Source organism: Equus caballus, chromosome 4 (assembly GCF_041296265.1).
Source record: "Equus caballus isolate H_3958 breed thoroughbred chromosome 4, TB-T2T, whole genome shotgun sequence".
Lineage (NCBI taxonomy): Eukaryota > Metazoa > Chordata > Mammalia > Perissodactyla > Equidae > Equus > Equus caballus.
Genome location: NC_091687.1, coordinates 33274891 through 33293897, shown reverse-complemented (window position 1 = coordinate 33293897; position 19007 = coordinate 33274891). Strand labels below are relative to the sequence as shown.

Here is a 19007-nt window from a genome sequence, read left to right as displayed (position 1 = left end):
AAGACATACTAGAATGAACCTATCTGATATCTGAGAATAGTTAGACTCTGTGACCTTCTAGGATTTAATATAAATGTTTGGTTCATTTTTTTTTGTTTCTTGGGACTCTGACTTCACTTATACAATTCATTATTCAATTCATATATCTGATCCTTTCTGCAAACTGTAAATATCTCCGTCTCTTGCATTGAATGTATAATTTTGTGCTACCCCCTCAAAAAAGATTTTTCTCTGTCTTTTTCCTCTGATCTAGAATTTCTATGGTGGTGTTTTTCCTTAGATTCAAATACAATAAAGTGTTTGAAGTGAGACTAAATATTCCTTTGAATAAGACTTTGAACCTTTAAAAGATTGACGTAGCTGAATTTGAAGATAGTAACCATCTATTTAGTCATCAAATACCTAGGGATCCACAAATATGTGACAGCTGTGTGCTAGGCACTGAGAATACCACATTGAGGAACCAAAGAATCAATTATGCGATATATCTTGTTTGGAAGGCTATCAGAAATTTCAAAAATGTATATTAAAAAGACATAATAACTACCTATGAATCATAATTTTGCAAAGCTTTGATTTGATTTGGATCAAGTAGTTAATAGAAATGTTAAAATGTTATGACCATAAACAAAGATAAATGATTTTACAAAAAATCTAAATAACATTATTCTAATTCCAGAATAATAAATATTAAAAATAATGTAAAATTTTGTAGTTATAAACAGTGTATAAAAATCTTACTTTTTATTCTACAGTGATTAAAGGTATTTTAGCTGCTTTTCTAATTTATAATTGGGTTATAATTGGCATTGGGTTTTACGTTATTTCTTTTAAGGAAAGTTGGTCTTCAGATAGAACACTGTATACTGTTTTCCTCTCTCTTACATTGATTTTTTTCCCTGAGAAATCTTGGAGGCTTTCATCTCAACTTTTGGTCTTGCAACCCTTTTCAGACATATAAAATAAGAGAACACACTTGGGGACAAAAGGAATTTCTCAAAAGCCCCTAATGTATCACATATTGGGTTACAGCATATGTATATGTGCTCTTTAACTTCCTTTTCTGGGAAACAAGGTATGAAGTAAGCAGGATGATTTTACTCTCAATTTATGCTACAAGAATCTAATCATCACGGTAAATTGTTAATGACTAATAGCTCTCTAACCTGCCTTACGTATGTACAGGATCAGGTTAAGTTCACTGAAAATTTCATGGTTTTAGCATTTAATATTAAAGTTGGCAGTGGACTATGAATATTTTGAATGCTACTTTTGGGTTGAAGAAAACACCCATCAGAAGAAACCTCCTGTCTTTAATTTCTAATTGATTCCACATCACCAGAACATATTCCTTTTTAACGTTTCTCAAATATTTTCTGTTGGGAGAAGAAAACTTGGGGTTAAAAATTAATGTAAAGATCTTTCCTAGTTAAACTGTGTGCTTGGAGGAAATCACCAAAGATTAGCTGGATGATTCTGACTCATGAAAAGGGGTGATCTTGACAGGAATACGATGACCTACCCTCCCAAAACATCTTTAATAAGAAAAATGTGTGCTTGACGTCCAGGGAGAGAACGGAGCATTAGAACAGGAGTTATAAATTCAAGCAAATCTGCTAACTCTTTTCCTCCTTGCACCAACGGAGACATCTTAACTACAATAATTTTGGAAGCCCCCTAAGCTACAGAGACACATGAAGTGAAACTGGCAGGAGCTCTCAACACAGCCTTGCATTCTACAATGATTCTAGCAATGGATAATAGTGTAAGTTTGTATTCCTTGAAATCTATAAAATTCTTCCCCTGGCATTCTTTTGTTTGTTATTTGGACTTAGTGGGCTTGACCTATGCAGAGAAGGATTTCAGGGGATTGAATATCTGTTGAGAGAAAGCAGCCTGGCTCAGTAAGCTAAGAATCGGAAGTAGTGACTACCAATTCCCTAGTGATCTGGTTTATAGTAGAGTTCACTGTAGGAAAGAGTATATACATTTCTTATTAATTCTTAGAAGACATGTTAGTCTAGTGCAGAGTTTCCCACAAAGCTAATTGCCCTGTGAAATGTAAGAAATTTTGTAATTTAATAATTTTTATTACACTGGGCAACTTCAAATAATTATCTGAGCATTAAATTAATGGAAACTTTTATATCTTTACAAGTCAGAATTTTCTTTTTGTTTAAGAAGAAGGATCCCTGAAGACATGTCCTTTGTTTAATCTAGTATATCCTTTGCTGGTTAAACACTGTGGTTATTTGTTTGTTTATTTATTTAAATATTATTGTTCAGACAGATTCCTTTGTGAGTACTCTTTATTTTTGCTTGAATACTGAATTCCATTATAGGGGCTGTGTCTAAATAAATCATGGTGTAGTGAGTTGAATGTTGATCCAGTTTGCATAATGACTACAAAGATAAAGCTGCTTTGAGTCAAGAGAAGACTTTTACAAGTTGCAAATGTTTTCTGACTTCTTTCTAACTCATTAGAGCTTTTGTGAATCTAGCCAAGTGTTTCTTACCCAAAGGGACAGTCAGTGCTTATAGAAAGACGACAAAATGTGACTGGGTGAAGTAGTTGCCTTGGGAGAACTCTGAAGTAGTTTCTTACTCTTTCAGTAAAAGTTCCTTTAGGCTATCACCTACTTTTCTTAACAACAAATGCCCGTTCTTCAACACAAACACATTCACACTTTTACACAGGAGTCAGATGATTATGTACCATTTACTTTTACATCAAAACTTACGTTAGATCATAACTTTTAAAAGATATTAAAATCAGTAAGATCCCAGTGTCTATTCATTAAAGTAAATTGTAAACTTTGGCAACTCTACTTTTTATCTGTTTATCAAACAGTAGCATGGAGGATTTCTCAAAATTACTCAACAAGAAATTTTCTGGCAATTATACAAAGAATAAAGTATTTTTGGTTTCTTATTAGATTTTTGGAGAATATATGTAAATCTCAAGAGACTGCATGTAATAAATGCAGTAATGGTTCTAATTTCTGTTTGTCTCTACCAGAGCAATAAAATAGCAGCCACAAGTACATTAAACAGGGTTGTTACCTATAGAACTAATCTTACAAGTATGCTTTCATAATATGGAGGAATATATACTATTAAGTGATTAAGTTAAAAGATGGAAATTCTTGAAAGACTTCATTAATTTTGTACACCAAACATTCACAAGCAACCCAATCCCCAGAAAGATCTAAGTATATGCAAATATATTATATATATAGTCCTCCCTATATACTTAGTTGGAAACTAAGTAGTATAGAGAGCTTAGTTTGAAAAATATATATGTGCATCTTAGTCTAGAAACTTAAAAATATCTAAACAAGAATAAAGTTTGCCACCCTTCCTGTGTGACGCTGATTCTATTGACCCATAAGCCATGAGGACATGCTCTGAATTGTTTTTCTACTACAAGTGATGAATCCCTTTCCAAAAGAAACATATTTTCCTGGCCAGACTAAGGCACCCTTGGACCAGAAATAACTGTCATGTCTTCAACAGCTGAGTTAACTGAATAACAGAAACAAGACATGTAAATATTTGGCAACTATAAAATTTCTTACATAAAAGTTAAAACTTCACTAATATTGATGGATGAGGATGGGGACCTTGCTGCAATCAAAATTTAAATTTAGGTGTGTCAGCCAACAATAATGTTATTAGTGCTTGCTCCTGAGATTTCCAGTCTTCTTTTATAACAAGCTGTGATGTTTCCAGTAATGCCAGGTATCAGGAAGTTTTTGAAACCAACGGTACTTAACTATGAGGAGTAAAAGTTTTACATAGTTCTATGAGTATTAGGTAGAAAATTAAGAATAAAACAATCAAATACATGGAAGCAGGGAGTTATAGCAGAAATCGCTTGTCTCCAGAAAATATACCACAGTATTATTTCTGTTCCCATAAGCAAAGCAATTAAAATACATTTAGGAAAGAAAAAGAAACACACATGGAAACAATAAAAAATGGCACATCTTAGGGCCAACCAGGGGGAGCAGCGGTTAAGGTCGCATGTTCCGCTTCAGATGCCTGGGGTTCGCCGGTTCCGATCCCGGTGCAGACATGGCACCGCTTGTCAAGTCATGCTGAAGCAGGAGTCCCACATACAAAGTGGAGGAAGATGGGCACTGCACGGATGTTCACTCAGGGCAGGTCTTCCTTAGCAAAAAGAGGAGGATTGGCAGCAGATATTTGCTCAGGGATAATCTTCCTCAAAAAAAAAAAAAAAAAGGCACATCTCTTGATATGTATCTCTAGAGATGTTATGAGTAGAAATAGAAATGAACTAACCAAATAAGGAGATCTTTTTAAATAAGTAACTCAGCCATTCCTTCACTTCATTCATCACTGACTCCATCAATACATCAATAATACATTTATTAATTCATTAAACTTTACTGAGTCCTGGATTTGTGCCAGAGTGTGGTTTCTTAGATACCTAGGTTGAAGAGACACTAATCTCTGACCATAAGAAGTACATGACCAAAAAAGAGAAATAGACAAGCCAACTCCTAAAGTTGCAGTAGAGAGTGAACAATACACTCTAGAAGCATATACGAAGTAGCGAAATAGCAGAGAAGGGACTATTAACTTAATTGGGTGGGTCAGAAAAGCATATGTATGTCTCTACATTGCCAGGACAAATGTGTATGTAGAGGAAGTTAAAGGTTTAAAAACTTAATAGGACCTATTGATTAATAGAAGAAAGAATTCTTAAAATTGTATCAATAAAGTCAAAGAGGAGTTTCACAGAAAAAGAAGTATGTGCTGGTTTTAAGAAATATGTGAAGATACCAATAAAAATGGCTATGATGCGTCAAAGAAGGGTGGTAGATGAGGAACTTTGATTGTTATTGTATCAGTTATCACTATCATATAACAAACTACCACAACTTTTAGTGACTTAAAACAACTATAGTCTTGTCATTTTTCATAATGCTGTGGATTGGAAGTCTGGGGATTTCTTCTGCTGATGCCGCCTAGGATCACTTATGCAGCTGTAGTTATCAGAAAGTTTGACTAGGTTGGAGGGTTTAACATGGCCTCAATGCAACTAGCATTTGGTGTTGGCTGTTAGCTGGGTTACCACATCCACATGGCCTCTTATCTTTCAGTAGTCTGTGCTTTTTATAGCATGGTAGACTCAGGGTTCCAAAGGAGCAAGAATGGAATCTGTCACACCTCTTAAGACCCAGGATCTGAAATTTGAGCGATGTTAATACTGCCACATCCTATGGGACAAAGCAAGTCACAAAGCCAGCTTCAATTCAAGAGGGAAGAAAAGTAGACAAGTGAGAAATGTTATTTTTCAGTGATTCAGTCAACATTATATAGACTTTCTCCAGTAAGTCAAAATTTTAAAAGTTACGAAAGATGAACCAGTGAGTCTAGGAGAATTGAAAGCAAGGGAAAGAATAAGCTTTTCTTAAGGATAGATTTAGAGATATTGACACTAGCAAGCAAAGGAGCCATAATGTAGCCAGAAGGTAGTGGGTGGAATGAATAAGATGGAAGATGACAAAAAATGAAAGATACTGTCTGATCAAAGATGAGGTATAGTATACCTGCAAGAGTTACAGAGAGTTCACAAGCAGGGGGGTGGTGTTTGAGATTTAGTTGAGTCAGACAGAAAACTCACACTCTTTGTCTCACCAGCTCTCTGATGGCAGTAATCTTGGACTAATAGCGAGTATAGTGTAAGATTCCCCAGAGGTATTTAAATAGATGTCGGAAGTTTGTCTCCCCTTATAGTCACCATACCACATTATAATTGGAGCATAAGGTATCTCTTCATTATCAAGAAATAGTTTAAGTAACAAATCTAGTCTAAAATTTAGATTAACAACATACACATCAACATTCAAAGAATATTTGAATAATTTTTAAGAAACAACTTTGTACAACAAAATATTAGCAAACCAAATCCAATAATATATAAAAATTTGTACACTATGACCATGTGAAATTTACCCTAGGAATGTAAGGTTGGTTTAACATCCAAAAGTCAATCAATATAATAGATCATATTAATAGAATAAAGCATAAAAGTCATGTAATCATATCAAGTATTTGACAAAGAACAACACTCATTTGTGATAAAAACTCTCAATGAATACAACCTGATAAAGGTCACATATAAAAAAATCTACCTTAACACCATGTTTACTTATGAAATATTGGATGCTTTCCCTCTAAGATCAGTGAAAAGGGAAGGATGCCCACTGATACCACTTCTAGTCAACATCGTTCTCGAGGTTCTAGAAAAGTGAAACCAAGCAAGAAAAAGAAATACAAGCATCTAGATTGGAAAGAAAGAAGTAATATTTCTTTATTCATGATGACACGATTTTGTATATAAAAATTCTAAGGTATTCGGTATTCCCCCACCCAATCTATTAGAACAAATAAGTTCAGAAAGTTCACCGGATACAAGATTAATATATACAAAACTCAATTGCATTTCAATATACTGGTGATGAACAATCAAAAGTTAACATAATGAATGTAATTCCGTTCACGATGCCATCGAAAAGCATAAAATACTTGGGAATAAGTTTAACAAAAGAATTACAAAACTAGTGCACTGGAAATTATAAAACATCATTGAAAGAAATTAAAGAAGACCTGAATAAGTAGAAACATGTCCTCTGTTCATGAATTGGAAGATTTAATATTGTTAAGATGGTTATTCTCCCTATTAATTAATAGATTTAATTTAATCCCTACCAAGGTTTACAATAATCTTTTATTTTTGCAGAACTTGATAAGCTGATCCTAAAATTTAGAAAATCCAAAGACCTAAGATCTCTAAGCCAATTATGATGAAGAACAAACCCGGAGGACTTTCCCTTCCCACTTCTAATCTTATATAAAATAGTATAAATATTATATATACAATATATATATAGTATACATAAGTAGCATATATAATATATATACCATTTTTCATACCATTATATACTTTATATGTACAGTATTTACTACACTATAGTATATATAGTAAATAGTATGTATATAAAGAATATAAGTATAGATATCCTTTTACATAATGATACATATGTAGATCAATAGAATAGAATTGAGAGTCTCCAGAAATAAATCCTAACATTTACAGTCAAGAAAACCCTAACTTTTCAATAAGGTGCCAAAACAATTCAATGAGAAAAGAGAAAAGGACAGTCTTTTCAACAATTGGAGATCCACAGGTGAAAAAATTAACTTTGAACTTTACCTTATGCCACAAACAAAACTTAATAATTGCTTTAGAAGAAAACATAGGAGAAAATCTTTGAGAACTTGGATTAGGCAAAGATTTCTTAAAAGTATTAGACATCAAAACTATGGTACATAAAAATAAACAAATAAATTGGACCTCATCAAAATTCAAAATGTTTGTACTTCGAAAGAAAGCATCATGAAAATACAGTAACAAGCAATAAACTGGAAGAAAATATTTGAAAAACACAGATATGATAAACTACTTGCATCTAGAATAAACAAGGAATAAACCACTCAATAATAAGATTAAAAACCCCAATGAAAAACTAGTCAACAGATTTGAACAGTCACCAAAGAAGATATATGAATGTCCAATAACCATATAAAAATATATTCAACATCATTAGTCATTAGAAAAATTAAAATTAAAATCACAATGAGATATCATTTCCTACCCATTACATGCTTAAAATTAAAAAGACAGATGATAATAAATGTAGTTGAGGATCATAGGAATAGGAGCAAAATAGTATTTTGCTGATGGTAAATGGGACGGTAAAATTGCACAGCCACCTTGGAAAGCAGTTTGGCAGTTTCTTAAAAGTTAAACATGAATTTACTCTACAACCCAGTATATTCCAATCCTAAATATCTACCCAAGAGGAAAGAATTTATATGTCCACACAAAAGACTAGCACATAAATGTTCATAGAAGCATTATTCATAGTAGCCAAAATTGGAAATAATCTAAATGTGTCCATCAAGTGATGAAGAAATAGACAAAATGTTGTATATCCATACAATGGAATACTAGTCAGGAAGAAAAAGGAACAAACTGCTTATAAATGCTACAACATGAATGAAACTCAAAAACATTATGCTAAGTGAAATAGTCATAAGAGAGCAGATATTATGTGATTCCATTTATATGAATGAAAGCTCAATTATGGTGATGTATGCATGATTCAACAAATGCACTAAAAAATAATTCAATTATATTCTTGAAAATATAATTAAAATATACCTCAAAGTTAAAAAAACAAAACAAAGAGAAGCCATTTCATTAAACACCCAACTCTGAGTTGGGCCTCACAGAAAATAAGACTGTCAACTAGTGGAAAGTTCACTGGACTGGATGTCACAAGGCAAGACTCCTGGTGCCAGCTTCTCCTTGCCAATAAAATGTTTTGTTGGCGAGTGCCTTAACATTTCTGAAACTCAGTAGCTTCATCTATTATAAGAGGAATTTGAAATAGGTGATTCCTAAAATCCTTAATTAGTTGTAAAATTCCATGAGCTTACTCATTTCTTAAAAATTATCGGAGGCATCCATAAAATCATAGGATGGAGTGTTAAACTCTGAAGTAATATTTACCACACCTTCATCATTATCTCTCTTTAGAATTCTTGTGATTTTAAAATGCACTTGGATATGTAGTTTCTAATTCATTGGACAAATCACGTTTTATTGAGTAACCACCATGTATATATAAGCTATGAATGCAATAGAAACAAACAAAAACATACGTAATCTCACCCTAAAAGCACCTTTCATTCTCAAAACAGGTAGAAGTCATAAATGGATGACATAACTTGCAGAAGAATGTAAAAAGCAATGACTTATATAAGAGCTACAAATAAAATACTAGAAGATTTTAAGGCCAGAAGAGATTGCTTATGACTGGAGAATAAGAAATACCTTTATGGAAGAAATGTAATTTGAGTTGAACTTTGAAGAATAAGTAAGATTCAAATATGTGAAAATGTGAAGAAATTATATCCAATAGGAAAAGTTACATGAGTAAAGATAGGAAAATTCAGAGAAAGTATTACAATTTGGCTGTATAGGAATGAAAAAGTGAAGTAAAAAGATATAATGTTGGATAGTAAGTTTGAGACAGATTGTAGAAGATTTTAAACGTGAGGTGGCCTTTCATTGATTGTTGGTGGGTAATTCTAACCAGCTTTTTTCTTTTAACTAAGACTATTTTTTAGAACAATTTATGATTCACAACAAAATTGAGGGGAAGGTACAGATATTTCCCACATACCTCTTGCCCCTATGCATGCTTAGTCTCCTCTCTTATCAAATCACTCACCAGAATGGTACATATTTTTTTTTTATCAAGGATGAACCCATGTTGATATATCATAATCACCCAAAGTCCATAGTTTACATTAGGCTTCTCTCTTGGTGTTGTACATTCTATGGATTTGGACAAATGTATGATGACTTGTATCTGTCATTATGGTATCATACAGGTAGTTTCACTACCATAAAAATCCTCTGTGCTCCACATAGTCTTCTCTGCCCCCCTCAACTGCTAGCAATCACTGATCTTTTCACTGTCTCCATTGCTTTACCTTTTCCAAAATGTCATATAGTTGAAACCATACAGCATGTAGCCTGTTCAGATTGTCTTCTTCCACTTGCAATATGAAATAGGCATTTAAGTTTCCTCCATATCTTGTCCTGGCTTGGTAGCTCATTTCTTTTTAGTGCTGAATAGTATGTCATTGTCTGTATGTACCACAGTTTATGTATCCGTTCACCTACTGAAGGACATCTTGGTTGCTTCCAAGTTTTGGCAGTTATGAATAAAGCTGCTATAAACATCCATGTGCAGGTTTTTCTGTGGATGCAAGTTTTCAACTCCTGGATGAATACTAAGGAGTGCCACTGCAGGATCATAGGGTACAAATATGGTTAATTTTGTAAGAAACCACCAAACTGTCTTCCAATGACTGTCCCTGTTGCTCTGCTCCTCACTAACATTTGGTCTTGTCAGCGTTCCAGATTTTGGCCATTCTAATGGGTGTATAGTGGTATCTCGCTGCTGTTTTAATTTGCATTTCCCTGATGACATATCACGTGGAGCATCTTTTCGTATGCTTATTTGCCACCTGTATATCTTCTTTGGTGAGGTGTCTGTTAAGGTCTTTGGAATATTTTTTAATTGGGTTGTTTGTTTTGTTATTGTTGAGTTTTAAAATTTCTTTCTACATTTTGGATAACGGTCCTTTATCAGATGTGTCTCTTGCAAATATTTTCTCCCAGTCTGTGGCCTGTCTTCTAACTCTCTTGACATTATCTTTTGCAGAACAGAAATTTTTAATGTTAATGAAGCCCAGCTTATCATTTATTTCTTTCATGAATTGTGCCTTTGGTGTTGTATATAAAAAGTCATCACCATACCTAAGTCATCTAATTTTTCTCCTTTTATCTCCTGGGAGTTTTATAGTTTTGTGTTTTACATATAGGACTGTGATGATTTATTTTGAGTTAGTTTTTGTGAAGGGTGTAAGGCCTATATTTAGACTCATTTTTTACATGTTTTTGTCTGGTTGTTCCAGCACCATTTGCCAAAGAGACTTCTCTCTGCTCCATTGGATTGTCTTTGCTCCTTTGTCAAAGATCAGTTGATTATACATATGGGGGTATATTTCCGGCCTCTCTATTCTGTCCCATTGATTTATTTGCCTCTTCTTTTACCAATGCCATGCTGTCTTGATTACTATTGCTTGAAGTTGGGTAGTGTCAGTCCTCAATTTTGTTCTTCTCCTTCAGTATTGTGTTGACTATTCTGAGTCTTTTGCTTCGCCTTTCCATGTAAGCTTTAGAATCAGTTCGTTGATATTCATAATATAACTTCCTGTGATTTTGATTGGAATTGCATTGAATCTAAAGATCAAGTTGGGAAGAACTGACAGCTTGACAATAGTGAATCTTCCTTTTCATGAACGTGGAATATATCTCCATTTATTCAGTTATTTTTAAAATTTTGTTCATCATAGTTTTGTAGTTTTTCTCATTTAGATCTTGTACATATTTTGTTAGATCCACTGACTTTTGAGCAGCAGAGTAAGTTTATCAGAGGTTTGCTTTAAGAAAATTAATCTAATTTTTCTGAAAAAGAGGAAATTGGAAATTGTGAGGCTGTTGGAATACAAGATAATAAAGTTGTGAACTTGACTAGTTGTAGTCAGAACAAAGTACGAGACATAGATGAAACTGATGTTGCAGAGGTGGACGTGATAGGACTTATTACTGCTTATTTATGACCAAAAGAAACTGAGTAATAATGGGCAATGTTTTAAATTCTTTACCTATTATCTCATACAATCCCACAAAGCATTGAATGAGGTAATGACCATTATTCTCATTTTATAGATTAGAAAACAGCGCAGAAAATAATCTAAGATTCATGCCTGGAACATAGTTGCAGTGGGGTTTGTTGGAATCTAGCAGCTGGAGCACATACCAATCTGATAAAGTCCTCTCCACAAGATATGACTGGAACCCTAGTTCCTGGAAACACTGTGCTTCTATTGACTTAAATAGGGTACACAGTATGAGAAAACATAACCTGGGATGGAATAAGAAAAGTTGAATCTGGATAACTTGTTTTGTTTTCCCTTACTATGTGGTTGTGTGTGTCTGTGTCTGTTTTGTAAGTCCAGTGTTCATGAATAATGTTGGAAAAAATGAAATTCATACAGAAGCTATGAATTTTTACATGAAAATCCCCATTGTAATCCTTCTACTATAATGTCACTAAGTTATTTGGCTTATTATCATCATCTTCTTCTTTACAATAAAGCTTTTTAATAAGAAATTCCATTCTCCTATAAAGGGGAAATGTCTTCTTGCACGTTGCTTATTCTGTAGCCTTAAAGCAATGTACAAAAAAGTTGATATTGTAGAAGAAGTTTTACATTTTTTGTGAGAAGAAGATTAGATATGTGAAGATTACAAACTGTGTGTGCATGCACATGTGTGTAAACATGAAAAATAAGTAAGGGTAAACACAAAATCTTAACTTTTGTTGTCTTCTTGTAGTGAGGTTATGAATAAATGTTTTGTTTCCATTTTGGGCCTTCCTGGATTTTCCAATGATCTGACATGTATTACTTTGGCCATTTTTTAAGGACTTTAAGAATTTCAACTATTGAATCCAATGCATTTGATGAACTATATGATTCAACTAATGAACTTCTCTGATGCTTCTGTAGTACTTTGGTCCTAACTAGATTTGAAACTTGTCATCTCCCAGGGTTATACCTCTTGCCTCTTCTCTTCTTGTTATCCCATTTCATAGAACTGAATTTTTCCTTAATCACATTTTGCTAATTATTATTTTCCCCACTATAGCAAGGACTGCTTTTTGCCTACTCAATATCAATTCTGTCTGTCTTGCTTAAAAACAGAACTTTCATTTTGTTGGGAGTTGCACAGCACTCAGTTAAAAAACTAATAAACAAAAAAGGAAACAAACAATAGTGACAACAACAACAACAAAAATCTATGCGTCCAGGCCTCCCTTGAAGATGAAGTGCGTGTGTGACACAATCTGGTCCATGTGCTATGTGTTGGTAGGAACTTGCTATAAGCTGCTTAAGGAGAATTCAGACTCAGCGGACACATGCCCTACATTATGCCTTTGTGTCTCTTCCTTATTTCTATATGCAACTCAGACATGTTGGCTGGAGAGGCAGTAAAAATCTTATTTCATTCACTTGGAAAATTATTGTTAGAACTTAATGCATCTGTTTTCATTGTGTATTCCAGATTAATTTAATAATACTTCTAGAGGTAATACTTCTGTTAGGCCGTAATCATCTGACTTCTGTTGGCTAGACCAAAATTAATTAATCACAAAATACACTCCATTGATAGAATAAATTAAACACTTAGATGCAGTTTTCATTCTTTACATTAAAAAGCTATACAGTGACAACAACAAAGATTTCACTTGGGCATAGTTGATGTTGAGATAGACTCTTGAGTAAGAATTAAGCATCTGCTTTAGTTCCTTCATTAGGATATTTTGGTTCAGAATGATAATTCTACATAATTATCAGAAGGGTAAATAATAATAACAAAACAATAATAATAAATATAGTTTATTGAGTACTTGATATGTGTGAATCCTACGCTGGGCACATTAAGTCCATCGTTTCATTTAATTCTTAGACTAACCACTGTGAAGTAGTCACCTTTATGACCACATTTCATTGAGAAACAGAGGCAAGAGACAACTTGCCAAAGGTCACACAACAAGGAAATGGTGAAGCTGGAATTTGACTGAAGTTCTGTCTGACTTCAAAGATTCACTAAATGTATGAATCCCTATGTTATTCTCTTGTCGTGTTTCCATTTTCTTTCATCAGAGGATATTCTTCTTGTTCATTTAAAATGGTGTCAAATTATCTGTATATAATTTAAAATAAAGGGAGCTTCGTAAAAGAATCTTAACTTTCACTTATTCCCGTAGCATTTTGACTAGTAAGGATCATTACTTTTTAGGTCTAACCGAGGATCGTAGCCCAGAGAGAATACTTTTGGTTCTTCCTCTTAATAAGCATGTGTCCGATGATAGCATTTATGGCCTAAGGAAGCACAGGGAACTATGGACGATGTAAATTCTACATATGTAAAATAAAATTGTCTTGCAATACTTCATTTGAACTGTAAACTTTTGATTTCTGAAATTTACAAGGTCAGTTGTTGTTCATCCTGTCGTCATCTCATCGTATAGTCTTTCTTATCAACAGCAAAAGAGAATTGAGCCCGGATTGGTGGTAAATACTCTTAAATTCCCTCAATGGACATGCATTCCATAAAAATTGGATAACAATTTAATAATAAGGAGGAGTATATACAGTTTATTTGGGGATAGGTATATGATTATCTTTCTAATCAGAGTCTGATTTGCGTTAGTTCCACCTTGATTTGTTATGAGACACTGGGTATACTAAGATTTACTTTCCTGAACTTTGGAGAAAACTGAGATCTGGCATAATCAATAATAGTGAAATTAAGTTTCTTAAACATACAGTGCAGTTACAGAAAACATGTATTACATTACAGCTGTTGTAATGAAGAATCAAACAAAATCATGAAACTGAATAATTTTATGTATGGTTTTATCACTTCATTTTCTACCTAATTCAAATATTAGGAGGTTGCTTTTCATAAATGCTGTTTTTCCAGAATTTCATGATCAGCAGTCTAGTGTTCCACATCTGTGTAGAAAAACCTACCCAGGGAGTTGCTTTAGCATTAAACACATGATTAGGCACTGATACACACATTGCACTTAGTAACGCCATTAAAAGATTCTGTACTACACCATGGCAACAGATGTCTTAAGTTCTAAAAACTAATCAAAAAATAAATCAACCAACATAAAAAACACATCTGAAATCCTGGAAATAAAAGAATTTAGTCAGATATTATTCAATATTCTATCAAATCTGTGTTAATTTGTAAAAAGCTGTGCTGGGTGCTGGATGTTTTTATGTAAATGAAGCCAAATATGCATTTTACTCTGTGCTCTCCAAAACCGTTTACTATAGAAACCACTTTGTCAGGTTCTGAAGTTCTTCTTCCCAGACCTGAGATAACTCAAGCTTTCTGAAATAATTCTGTTATTAAAGCAATATGTTCAAAGGGAGCAATGCAAATCCATAGGGAACACTGCTGAGAAAGTAATGGTCTGCTGGTGAGTTGATGGACTGCATTAATGGTCCCAGCCAATCTGGAAGGAGGACTGACAGCTCTCAATTTGTAATGTATTTCATATGTAGAACATGTTCAAAAGAGAGTCCTAAATATTAGAACTCTGCATTGGCTAATTAAACTCTTTGCAAATTACGGCATTGCAACCATGAATTACACTCAGGCCATTAGTCTCTAATCAATAAGAACATTTCTATCCACATATGAACAGTAATCATAAAGGCAAACAGATTTACTTAGAATATATTTTCACTTTATTTTTACTTACAATATTGACTTAATTTGGGGCTCCAGAAATTCATTTTCTGGGAAAGGGGAGTCTTTGGTATTTTTTTTTCAAATACTAAAAAAGAGTTAAGTATTTCAAAGTCTTTAAAGGGATTCTAAATGTTCTGAAGAAATTTTTACAATGCCATCAGAAATGAGTAAAATACTATATTTTAATCATAACTGAATCATTTCAAATAAGAAGTTTCAATACCACAATATAGACTTGAGGCAAAATTGCAGTTCTAATGAATCCTAGAATTTAAAATAACTTATTATTTCTTCCTTTTTAAGGACCTCTATCTGCAAATTTTGTTCATGCTTAACATGGTTTATCTATTATAAATAAAGGAGAATAAAGATGAGCATCATCTTGCTTTGGAACTTTCTTTTGAAAGTACAATGAATATTTAGCTGTTATAAATTGTTTCTCTGGTGACATAATTCATTAATATAGCAAATATAACAAGAAATCTGTAGTTATCAGCACACAATTTGCAAGTTATTTTCAGCCTGGGTGATCTTAAGGTGCATTTTAAGCTGTGAACTCAAATTTAATACTGAATTGCTGCAGTGATTTTATCTTTTGAATTTAAATGTAGCAAAAAATAATTTTCAGGCTGCCCTTAATAAAACATACCAATGAGTTGTTATGCTTTTGTGATGTCCAGAGTTTCCCTTCACAATGTTATTTAACTTTTACTTAGGAAGGTTAGATGATGAACTCTTCCGCTGGAGCATGCCATTTTTAGCTTTGGTACTTTATTCACCTTCTCTTCCCTGGAACATCTAACCAGAATAGTCTTCTAGAAGTACCAAGAAATGCTTAGTAGTACAAATTTTAAAAGTATAGACACGTAAGTCTTAATAAACTGACAATGTCTGGAACATGACAATTAGCTCAGAAAACCAATTTCCATGAAATGCTTTCATTGGATGACAGATTTTATTTTTCCTAAAGAATAATCAATGATTAAACTTTGTTTCTGAATACAGACAGTTCACATCAGAGAAAGAAAGAACACTTCTTCAATGGGAATATATGTAACTAATATTCTAAATGCTCATCTTTTTTGGCATAGTTTTAGGAGAAAAAAAAAGAAAGGTAGAAACTGAGATAATCCCAAACTGTTAGGCATGGGAACTTTATAATCTTTGCAGAATCATAGAGGCCTTAATGATCCCTTGAGACTATTAATGCCTCTTATAATTTTCATAAACTTGTCAAGTCCTGAACTTCACCTCTCTTACAGCAATTACACTGAACCAGAACGATGCTCAGAATTTTGTTCATAGCATTAATAAAAAGCTATGTCACAAGGGTACTTAATAAAAACAAATGTGAGATTTTGCTAGAGATAGTGGGCTCACTGCATCAAAGCATATCCATTTATGAATGTCATAAACTCTTGATAAAATGAGTTGTCATGTGATGGCATGTTTATTCCAGAAGTAGGGATGAAGATATTTTTTATTAAAAATAATAAAAACCTTCCGCCAGCAGGTGGGCAATAACTGTGGGGGCATGTGGCTAACAGCTGGATATTATTAAATATGTATTAACTTGAGCACCTCATTGGTGATTCTTTAATAAAGCTATCTGTTCTCTTTTTTTGAGCAGGATTAGCTCTGAGCTAACATCTGCTGCCAATCCTCCTCTTTTTGCTGAGGAAGACTGGCCCTGAGCTGACATCCATGCCCATTTTCCTCTCTTTTATATGTGGGACACCTACCACAGCACGGCTTGCCAAGCGGTGTATATGTCCGCACCCGGGATCCAAACCGGCAATCCCCAGGCCTCTGAAGTGAAACGTGCGTATTTAACCATTGCACCACCAGGCTGGCCCTGCTATCTGTTCTTTATTATTATTATTGCTAGTGTGGAAGGGTCACACATTCGCAGTCATATGGACAAAAAAGATATAGTTTTAAAAATTTTTCTTTAATTATTGTAATCTTGCTCACAAATCACCCACTTTTTCAGTTAATGGAGATCCAAAAGCTAGTCAATAAGAGTAACTTGGTCATTCTCAGTTAGGGGGTCAGTCAATGTAAAAAGATCCAGTCTCTGAGAGATTGTTTCTCCCCTTCCCTCCTCTTTCCATGCATGGCTATGAGAGGAAGGTTTCCAGTCCTTATGGTCCTGGGGAAGGGAAGGTTGTCTCTGGCTGGTTCTATGCTCATCCTTGCTATCTAGTCTGACTGAATGTCAAAGCTGACTACGGACTACTTTTCTCCTTCCATTCTTGCGAGAACAACAGTGCTCTCCAGGCAAATTATGCAACTAAAGTGATATTATCCACATCATACTTGATCATTCTAAGCTTTGTGCACTTGTTGCCAACTAGTTCTTGACTTTTATTTATGCTAGAAAAACGTGCCCATCATATGAATCAGTACAATATAGGTTCAAGAGACCAAAACTCAAAACAATTTACACAAACAAACTGACCAACTTATCAGATCAAATGGGCAAACTCTGAGTAGGGTAGAGCTCTCATTAATGACTTGCACCAAGGACTTGAGAATCTTAAGGATCACCTTCATCTCTTTTCTGTCTGTGCTACTCTCAGTGTGTTGATTTCATTCTTCTGTAAAGCTTCTCCATGAGGTAAGCATTCTCTCCTCCGGTTAGTTATGAAGATGTGGTATTCTTAACAGACTTGTGTACAGACCCAGTTTGAAAAACATCAGAGAAGCACTTCAATTGGTTCACCTTAGCCCATTCACCTGTCTTCTGATAGGTAGGCAGTTTCCAATGCAGGTCATATAAGAATCACATTCTTTGAAGAAACGTTCCACAGGGGAAGAAACCAGAGAAGGTGGTGAAATAGACATCAGAATAATACATCCCCCCACGTGCAAGTAAGTAATCATTTCATTGTCAATATTTTTAATAGAATGTATTCATTTTCCCTAATTTCTTCTAGAATCTATTTTAAATGTCTTCCCCAGAATCTTTAAATTATTACAGCCTTATACCTTAATATAAGTACTCTTTTCTTAGTTTTTAATCATGTCACAAAATTGACTCTTCAATTTTAAAATAAATATCATTTGGCCCTGCTTACTCCTCAAACCTCATCTCTACAGTTCCGTGAATTCTTTTTCATGTTTCTGAAAATCTGCCAACCCTTTCTTCTCTGAAGTCTTTTGACCATGCTTTTTACTATGCTTTTACGATGCTTTTCCCCGTGGTTAGCCCCTTCCCATCTTTTGTTCTCCAAAAGACCAACTCCTACCACTTTAATTACAACCTTTATTTGTTTGTTGATTTATTCATTATTTGTCTCTTCCATTGGACAGTAAAATCCACAAATACAACACCACGCCTCTGATCTCCCATTCTATCCCCAGAGGTTTGCTCAAGCCAGGCACACGGTAAGCTCTAAAAAGCCATTTGTCAACTTAATAGTTAAATTTGACACTTTCCAACTTTTGACTTAACCAGTTGCAGCACTTCTTCTTTGGCTTCTGTATCAATAATCTCTCTGGCTTTCTATTGTTATTCTGGCTCTAACTCCTTTTGCTTTTCCTCTCCATCAAAAATATTAGTTTTCTGGCAATCTGTGTTTTCTTCTCAAACTGTGTACTCTGACAAATCTGATTCTTGTCTATGGTTTTAACTACTGCTCTATGCTTATCTGCTTTTAGCTCTCCTTGTTATCAGAATCATTCTTTGTTGCCTATTGACTATCTCTTTTGAATATTGTTAAATGGAATTCAGCATTCCCCCACCCTCAACAAACTCACCCTATTTTCCATCTTATTGAAAGAAAATGCCAACAGGCCAGTGATCCAAGCCAGAAACCTAGAAATTTCATCCAGAGGTCTCATTCCATTCCACCATTTGCCAATTATGCCTGCAATTATACATTCTGTCACCAATATTTAATAAGTTGTGTTAATTTTTCCTTCTATATAATTCTAAAATTCATCCTTTCTCCTATAACAGTCCCTAACTTGTATCCTTACCACATAATAT

At 34.0% G+C, this 19007-nt stretch overlaps 1 long non-coding RNA gene across 1 annotated transcript in view; it reads left to right on the top strand.

Moving 5' to 3' along the window:
* Window positions 1–1525: 1525 nt before the first annotated feature.
* Window positions 1526–19007, top strand: part of LOC138923730 (uncharacterized) — a 138248-nt gene continuing 120766 nt past the window's right edge. Inside the window, exon 1 of the long non-coding RNA XR_011437792.1 lies at window positions 1526–1765. This is a non-coding gene — a long non-coding RNA (uncharacterized lncRNA). The remainder of the gene's footprint in view (window positions 1766–19007) is intronic.